General features: G+C 35.8%; 1 pseudogene; it reads right to left on the bottom strand.

The window, feature by feature from the left end:
* Positions 1-3610: 3610 nt before the first annotated feature.
* LOC149007559 (tetrahydroberberine oxidase pseudogene) lies at positions 3611-5339 on the bottom strand (annotated as a pseudogene).
* Between the last annotated feature and the right edge of the window lie 3313 nt (positions 5340-8652).

Raw genomic sequence — 8652 nt, 5'->3', positions numbered from 1 at the left:
ATTAGTACAGCCAATGGGGAAGAACTTTTTAAAGGAACTCCTGTTGCGTTTACTGCCCAAGTAGAAATTTTAACATTGTCCAAAAAATGAAGCCAATGCTTAGCTTTATCTTTAAGGGAGAATGGGAAAAGAAGTAACCTTAAAGCATCAATCGAGAGGTTTTGAATTTTAATCGTGAAGAACACCTCTAAAAACTCATCTAAGTGCTTATAAGGCTCTTCATTGGCAAGTCCATAAAAAGATGGTAGCATTTGAATCACACTAGATTTGATCTCATATTGAGCCGCCTCTATGTCGTGCAACTTAATACAAGAAACCGGAGTATATATCGTAGGAATGAAATGCTCACTCAAGGGCCTCATTGGAGGCTCATAGTTTGCCATGGTTCTTTGCCTTCTAAGGTTGGCCAAGTTCTCTTCTAACTCTAAGTCAAGTGAGGTCAACTCAAGGTTTAGGGATCGATGACCATGCATACACACAGAAGAAGAAGAAGAAAAAAAGCTAAATAAGTAAAATTAAAAGAAAATATCTATAGCAAAAGGGAGAGTTTAGGACGTACCTGAAGCGCAATCCAGGTGGTCTTTCGAAAAAAAGTTACACATGTGGGATCTGAGGGATGGGGATTTTTTTAAAATTAACCTAAACAACCCAATCTAAAGCAAATATTACAATTGAAAAGTCCTAAATACATTATATTTAAGAAATAAAAGATAACAATCTAAACTAATTATCGAATCGCTACTCTTGCAGTTACTTACAAAAAAAAAAAAGGAAAATAAATTAGTTAAATAATAAAAATAATAAAAAAATTAGAATTAAAAACTCTAAAATTTATGCCTAATTGACAAAAATCAATCCTAGAAACCATGCTTTGGTTCCCCGGCAACGGCGCCAAAATTTGATCGTGTCGCTAACCAATCAAAACAAAATCCTATACTAATCTAGTAAGCAGAAAGTACGGGGTCGAACTACGGGGAACTAAAAGGCTAAGTTACTAAGATTGAATTCAACAAAACTAAATTTAAACTAAAACTACTAATTAATGCAAAAATGTTAACTATGAATATGTGAAGAAGAAAAAGAAAGAAAAAAAACCTAAATAAGTAAAATTAAAAGAAAATAACTATAGCAAAAGGGAGAGTTTAGGACGTACCTGAAGCGCAATTCAGGTGGTCTTTCGAACAAAAGTTACACATGTGGGATCTGAGGGATGGAGATTTTTTTAAAATTAACCTAAACAACTCAATCTAATGCAAATATTATAATTGAAAAGTCCTAAATACATTATATTTAAGAAATAAAAGATAACAACCTAAACTAATTATCGAATCGCTACTCTTGCAATTACATACAAAACAAAAGAAAAAAAAATTAGTTAAATAATAAAAAAATAAAAAAATTAGAAATTGAAAACTCTAAAATTACTCTAAAATTTATGCCTAATTGACAAAAATCAATCCTAGAAACCATGCTTTGGTTCCTCGGCAACGGCGCCAAAATTTGATCGTGTCGCTAACCAAATAAAATAAAATCCTATACTAATCTAGTAAACAAAAAGTACGGGGTCGAACTACGGGGAACTAAAAGGCTAAGTTACTAAGATTGAATTCAACAAAACTAAATTTAAACTAAATCTACTAATTAATGCAAAAAGGTAAACTATGAATATGTGAAGATCTTTGGGATTTCGAATCCCCAATGCTTTTCCCTAACTAATATAACTCTACACTTTCAATGTAAATTAGGGATGGTCTTCCTAGATATGCCCTATCTTCGCAAGACTACCGTCCTTCGTGGAAGCTTGGCACGCTTAGTTTGCTGAGCTATAGAACATCTTTGGCCAAACTCAAACACAATCAACTAGAAGATACAGAACAATCAAATTAATGAAATAAGCATGGTTCATCAAAGAAAAGGAACTAGCTACTCATTATCACAAAGTTCATAAGAAAAATAAAGATGAAACATAGGGAGAGAGAGAGAGAGAGAGAGAGAGAGAGAGAGAGAGAGTTTCCCACACACAATGAATCCCCCTCTTTACCCATAGATTTGACCTTTATTCTTTCGGAGTTTGGAAAAACTCAAAACTGGAATGTTGTAGATATTTTCAATATCGTTCTATAGCATCTTGAATCACCAAAATCAAAACTCATACGAGAGAGATAACCAAAATACTGAAGGTAGGTCTGTTTACCCGATTTTCAGATTTATTACCAATTTTGTTCCTTAGACCTCCACCTGTTTCCAATTTGACTAAGATCTTACTTTTCATGATTTCTTGGGCAGTAAGATTGAATGCCATGATTTAAAATCCACAAATATCTAAAATATTTGCCAAATTTACTCCATATTATCTCTAATAACCAAATCACCTTATTCCTGAAAAATACACAAAAATACTCTATTAGCTCTCTTTAATTAAATAAGTGTGGGATATTAAATCAAATAAATAATGGTAAATACATGCTTATCAGATCCTCATTCCAAAACCCTCAACTCTCAGGCATTGGTGGCAGAGCTACAGATCACAATTTGCAAGTCATTTTTGCTTATGGACAGGGTACAGGGAAACAGGAGTCTTCGGTAGCGGAAGCTCAGGCAATCCACAAAGGCCTTCTACCGGCTCTCGATCTTCACATCTCCCATATTCATGTATAGAGTGATAATCAAACTCTAATGTCTTTCCTTAGATGCGCCCTACTTGGAAAATATCACACTTTATCTCAGACATCCTTCATCTAACAACCTCCTTTGATGCATGCATTTTCTCGCATATACATCGAGAGGCCAATTATGCAGCTGGCGAAATCGCCAAAGAAGTAGCCAAGATCCAAGATTGGTTTAACTATCATCATTCCCTACCCCCTTTTCTGTCTTGGGTTTTACTGTTTGATTATCTACGTTGTAAGTTGCTTTGTGGCTTCCTTTTAGATATATAACACTTCTCCATTTCTGACAAAAAAAAAAAAAAACTCATCCCTTTTATTGATATGTGGTTAAAGTTGGTAGGTAAGTTAGAACTTGTAATACATTGCTATAAGTATAGAAGTCCATAAACGACATACACATGCGTATTCAGTTCACATCAAAAAATCCTTCCAAGTCAGCTTCTTTCACTTTTCTCTGACAACATCATTTTCTTCATCTCTGCCCATCTAGCCTCCCGCCCCCCTCATTTCTCATCTCTGCCCCCCCCCCCCCCCCTTCCTTGAGTAGTCATGTGTAAAAGGAGCGGGCATGCCTTGATACAATGGTCAATGGATCACAGATGTAATCTAACATCAAGTATCAAAACAGTCTCTTAGCTAAAATTGCTGCCTAAGTTGCATTGGAAAACTGTTACTTAACTAATCAATGCTTGTGAGGATGCAGGTTCCATGAGGCTTAGACAACAATCCCTTCCCCAGTAGACATGTAATCAACGGAATACCATCTACACTGTTAACATCTAGGCCATTCCCTTCTCACTAGGTTGGACCCTGTCAATAGTTCTAGGCCATTCCCTTCTCACTAGGTTGGACCCGGTTCAACTATTGACAAACCCTTACTGAACCAATTCCTAAATCACATAAAGTAACTGCCAACACATACTCACATTTATTACAACGCACATTTAAAAAAATATATAAATATAGAAGTACTAAACTACCCTATCTAAACATGTTCATGACCCCTTCGATGACTTTATTCCATTTTTTCTTTCCTACTATTACTAAGGGACCTTATTAATTAATAAGGCCACCCTCTACATGTATGTTCAATGGTGGAATGCTCTGCTCATTTCTGAAGAAATTGCCTGGATCAGTCATGCTCTTGACATGCACCAAGCGATTGAAGTTGTTCTTGAAATACTTAGAACCCCAAGCCCTAGCATTAGAATAGCTTGTTTGTCCAACAACATTCTTGCCCAGATCAAGATCCCTATAATTGAGGTATGAAGCTCTTGGGTTTTTGGAAGCATAAGGAGCCATGAAGTCATACAGCTTTCTAACCCAAGCTATATGTTTTTCAGCTTGTGGGTTTTCTTGTTCTGTCCATCTTGCAACGTATTGAATGCTGTATATGTTTCCAGCCCTGTGTGGGAAAGGAATTGCAGATTCTGAAATGTTATTCATTCTTCCACCAAAAGGAAGGAAGAACATCAAGAATGTATCTCCTGCTAGTAGTGTTTTCCATAGAGCTTCCAATCCACTTTCTGGTATTGGCTCCCTGACGAAGTCCGATTTGGCCTTGAAGTAGCCTTTGAATTGTGGTGTTCTGTCAAGTAACGTCTCGATTGGTTCGCCATTGGTGTAGCCCCCGAAATAAAGTACAGATTGGATCCAAGACATCTCCTTCATGTCCTTGCTTGTAACACCCAATTCTGGGAAGCTTTTGGTGATCAATGGAAGGTATTGTTTGGCACTACCAAGGAACAGAGAATTGAATGCTACCAGTATTGTTTTGTTCCCATTCTTATTGGTAGTAGGAAGAATGGAAACTCTGATGAAGACTTCTTCTGGTAGCTTATCAATAACTTGTTGATATTTATAGAGAACCTGGGTAGCACCATCTTCTATTGTTTTTGAAACACCAAAAACAGTGACAGTAGATGGAACAGGAACAAGACTAATCTGGTATGAGATTAGAACACCAAAGCTTGCAGCTCCACCTCCTCTGATTGCCCAAAAGAGATCTTCCCCCATGGTTGCTCTGGTGAGGATTCTTCCCCTATAATCCACCATTCGAGCATCGATGATATGATCAGCAGCAATACCATATTTTCTCACCAGGGTACCAAACCCACCTCCACTGAAGTGTCCTCCAACACCTATGGTAGGACAAAGTCCTGCTGAGAAACCAAGATTCTTATTTTTCTGTGCAATTGTATAATAGACTTCACCAAGAAGTGCACCAGACTGAACCCATGCAGTGTTATCCTCTGTACTGACATTGATTGCTCTTAGATTCCTCATGTCAAGCATAACAAATGGAGCATCTGCCACGTACGAAAGGCCTTCGTAATCGTGTCCACCGCTTCGAACTCGGAACTGTAAACCATATCTTCTGGAGCAATAAACAGTTGCTTGGATGTGGGATTCCTCCTTGGCTGTAACAATGAGCAGAGGTTTTGATTTTGGAGAGGAATAGCATCTGAGGTTGTCAACCTTGGATTCTAAGATTTCTGAATAAGAAGAATTGGTTCTAGTGTAGATTGGAACATAGGATTGAGAATGGGCAGAGAGGCATTTGAGAAAGTTGCTTGATTGGTCTGGGTGTGAAACTGCAACTACAGAGGAAATCAAAAACAGAAACGCAGAAAGTACAGAAGATAGAGCAGAGAGTGGTGACTTAATCATCTTTGCTGACCTTCCTCGATCTGTTTCTAATGAGAAGGATTTGCTTCTTATAAATAGATCTACCTTGAGTTCTGGGGATTGTTCTTCTCTTCGTTCAAGTCATGGTTGATTTTCTTTCAACAAAATATTAATGTTGGGTCCCATTAGGTGGGAAGAAGCTATCTTGGGGTTCAAATTGAGTGAGAGTAATTAATGGACAACTAAATCCCCAAACAGTATCTAAACTAACGTGGAGTACAATATGGATGTGGTGGCTGTACCAATTCTATATTGTGGTCTGAAATAAACTTCAAATACCTGTGGGCTGTGGCTTGTGAGTGGCTCTCCTTTTATGTGCTCAAACAGAAATTTTCTAATGAAAGTGGTCAGTTTGATAAGTTTGGTTTGTTATGTGTGCTTTGGGTTGTTAATGAAACATGATTTCTACTAAACCAGGATGTTTGCGGTCTAAATGTGTTTGAAAGGTAAAAATAAAGTGAACATCAGCTCCGGAGATTTCGTTGAGATTTGTGGAACAACATATATGTAACACCCACACTGTTAAGAGTTGGTCAAGGTTGTTTATATTGATAATTTTCTAAGTTTAGGGTTCTGCTGATTTTATAGTAAATAGAAATTAGCTTGTTTTGACATCATTGAATGAAATTAGCTTTAAATGTTATAATCTTCTGTAACCAATATAAAAAATCTGAATGCACTCAATAGAGTGGAAATGATTACACTAAACTATATTCTTCTTGGAGGGAAGTGTTGTTTCAAGAATTGGTGCAAAGCACCAAGATGGCAGTAGTATTTTTCCACATGTTCTATGGAAATAATCCCATCAAGTATTTTAAGATGATGCCAAAATTGGATCATGCAGGGAAAGTAACCCCTTCAAGTGAATTGACAAGTGTAACATCCTAGGTACTCTTGTTGACTGAAAAGACATCTTTTTTCACCTAATCCCTAATTATAGTGGAGTTGAATATAATATTGTATCTGATTTTCCACACCATAAATAAGTAAGGACCTACTTCTGAGATTTTACAAGTTAATCTGAAACATAACACTGCTCTCTCTTGTCTCTGTGGTAAGAAAATTCGAGAGGTGGTGTTCTGATTATCAGGACTCCTCCTGATGAAGCTCTTATTGAATATTAAAAATTTTTTACAACTGTAACAAGAATATATTCCAATCAATGGATTTGGCTAGCACGGGTGCAAGTTTGGTCTTGGTGGCTCTAACTCATCTTAAACTTGAATAAGGTATGTGCTCAAGATTTTGGTCATGAGAGAGGGTCATAGTTGAAATATTTTGGCTATGAATTAGGGAAAATGACAGCCTGAGCTTAATGTTGGCTTCGCCAGACCCATTCCGACCCATCATTGATTACTTTGCACTAATTATGGCCATGAGTTTAACCAGGATTCTGATTTTGATTTCGACTTAATCCCAATCTTGATTTTAACCCTGTTAAGCCTAATGTTGACTAATGTTGACTCTCATACTGACCTTGATCCAAGTTCTTATTTTGACCGTAACTTGTTTCAACCCTATGGCAGCACTTCTTGTTATTTTGGGAAAATTTTAAAGACGGCACAAAATAAATAGCGAAAGCACAAACACGCCAATAATATATCAAATTAGCAAAGACACCCCAAAATGCCTTTTAAATTTGTGCATGTTATAAATAATATTTATTTATGGATGTCCATCACCCTCAAAGAGATTGTACTTACAATTGAAGATCTCAACTACCTCAGGATGCAATCTTGGTGATTCACATTCCCATATTATTGAAGATCAATCCAATCTCATTACACAATGTTGGCAGTCAATATTTCCATTCTATGCACCTTCTAGCTTGGGTGACAATCTATCCATTCCCTTCATAGTCAAGACTTATCCTTATGTGTATGTCTCCGAGAACCAGTATAATATGATTTCAACTACTCAATAGAGAATTCAAGTAATTAATCACATAGAGTCTGAATACTTCCTACATATTAGCTTCCAGGGTGCTTATAGTTTAAATATATAAGTTGACTCGAATATAACTCTAATAGGAGTTGTGTTAGGAATGCTCTGAAGGTCTTTATCCTTTCTTTGTATTTTATAGAAGTTTTCTCTTGTATTTGGTATCTTCCCGATGGCCGCCCGTCCATTAACACTATGATCGAGACAACGTATTGAACCCATTGGTCAGACCGGTCAGTAGAATGACTCTTTTAGTCATTAACGTGGCAATCTATAATGTACTCCTTATCTAAGTCATTTTGTGTTTGGACCAATCATATATTGTGTTTCTTGAAGAGTTTTTTAATGACTACTCAATAGGAGGGTTGAACTGATCTTGTCTTTTTTTTTTTTTTTTTTTTTTTTTTTTTTTTTTTTTCCCTTTAGCCCCCCTTCCCCCCGGATGAAATGGGAACGCCCCCCCCCACAAAATTTTTTTTTTAGAAGAAAGGCGACAGCTTGTATCATTATGTTTTCTATTCCAAAGTGAAAAGAATGATCGACTTCCTCGCGCGTTTCAATAAACAATAGAGTTTACCTTTTCCATCTTGAAATGTAAGTGCATCATGATAAAAAAAAAATGTATGTATTTTATTGATTATAAGAATCAAATAATATATTAGGTTTCCTTAACAATTGTTGTTTGTCATTGACCAATCTAAAAATAATGATTTTATTTATTTAATATATTGGTTGTTTGTTTTGCACCACAAATATTGTTAAATGCACATGAAGTTGCAAGATTTGAAACTTTAAATGAATACAGTTCTACAGATGCACATGAAGTTGCAAAATTTGAAACTTTAAATGAGTACAGTTCTGCAGATGCACTTGAAGTTGCAAGATTTGAAAACCTTAAATGAGTACAGTTCTGCAGATGCACATGAAGTTGTAAAATTTGAAACTGTAAATGAATATAGTTCTGCAGATGCACATGAAGTTGCAAGATTTGAAACTATAAATAAATACAGTGCTGCCGCTTTTTAAATTAATTCTCTATTGAAATTATGTGGAGAAAATATTGATAAAAATATGCCAGTAAATTTTCAAGCTTAAGATTTGTTATTACAATAGCAATATTGTAAAAAGAGTTTTAAGAAATTCTCTGAATGATATCATGCATATTTGTGACTGAGTAAAATAATGGACTATTAATGAAAAGTCATGAAGCTCATATTATTAGTACTACTCCATTCTCTGAAGTGAATGTAGCAATTCATGATATACCTAAAAGAAAGCAAAATATAATTATGGTCATGACTGTGGAAGTGGAAGAGGCAAAAGACGAAAATATTATCGTTCTTATGATGAAAAT

This window comes from Hakea prostrata, chromosome 8 (genome assembly GCF_041222555.1).
Source record: "Hakea prostrata isolate BN-2017 chromosome 8, UWA_Hpros_2, whole genome shotgun sequence".
In the NCBI taxonomy this organism is placed as follows: domain Eukaryota; kingdom Viridiplantae; phylum Streptophyta; class Magnoliopsida; order Proteales; family Proteaceae; genus Hakea; species Hakea prostrata.
The sequence above is the reverse complement of the archived record's forward strand: the minus strand, read 5'-3'. Positions and strand labels throughout refer to the sequence as shown.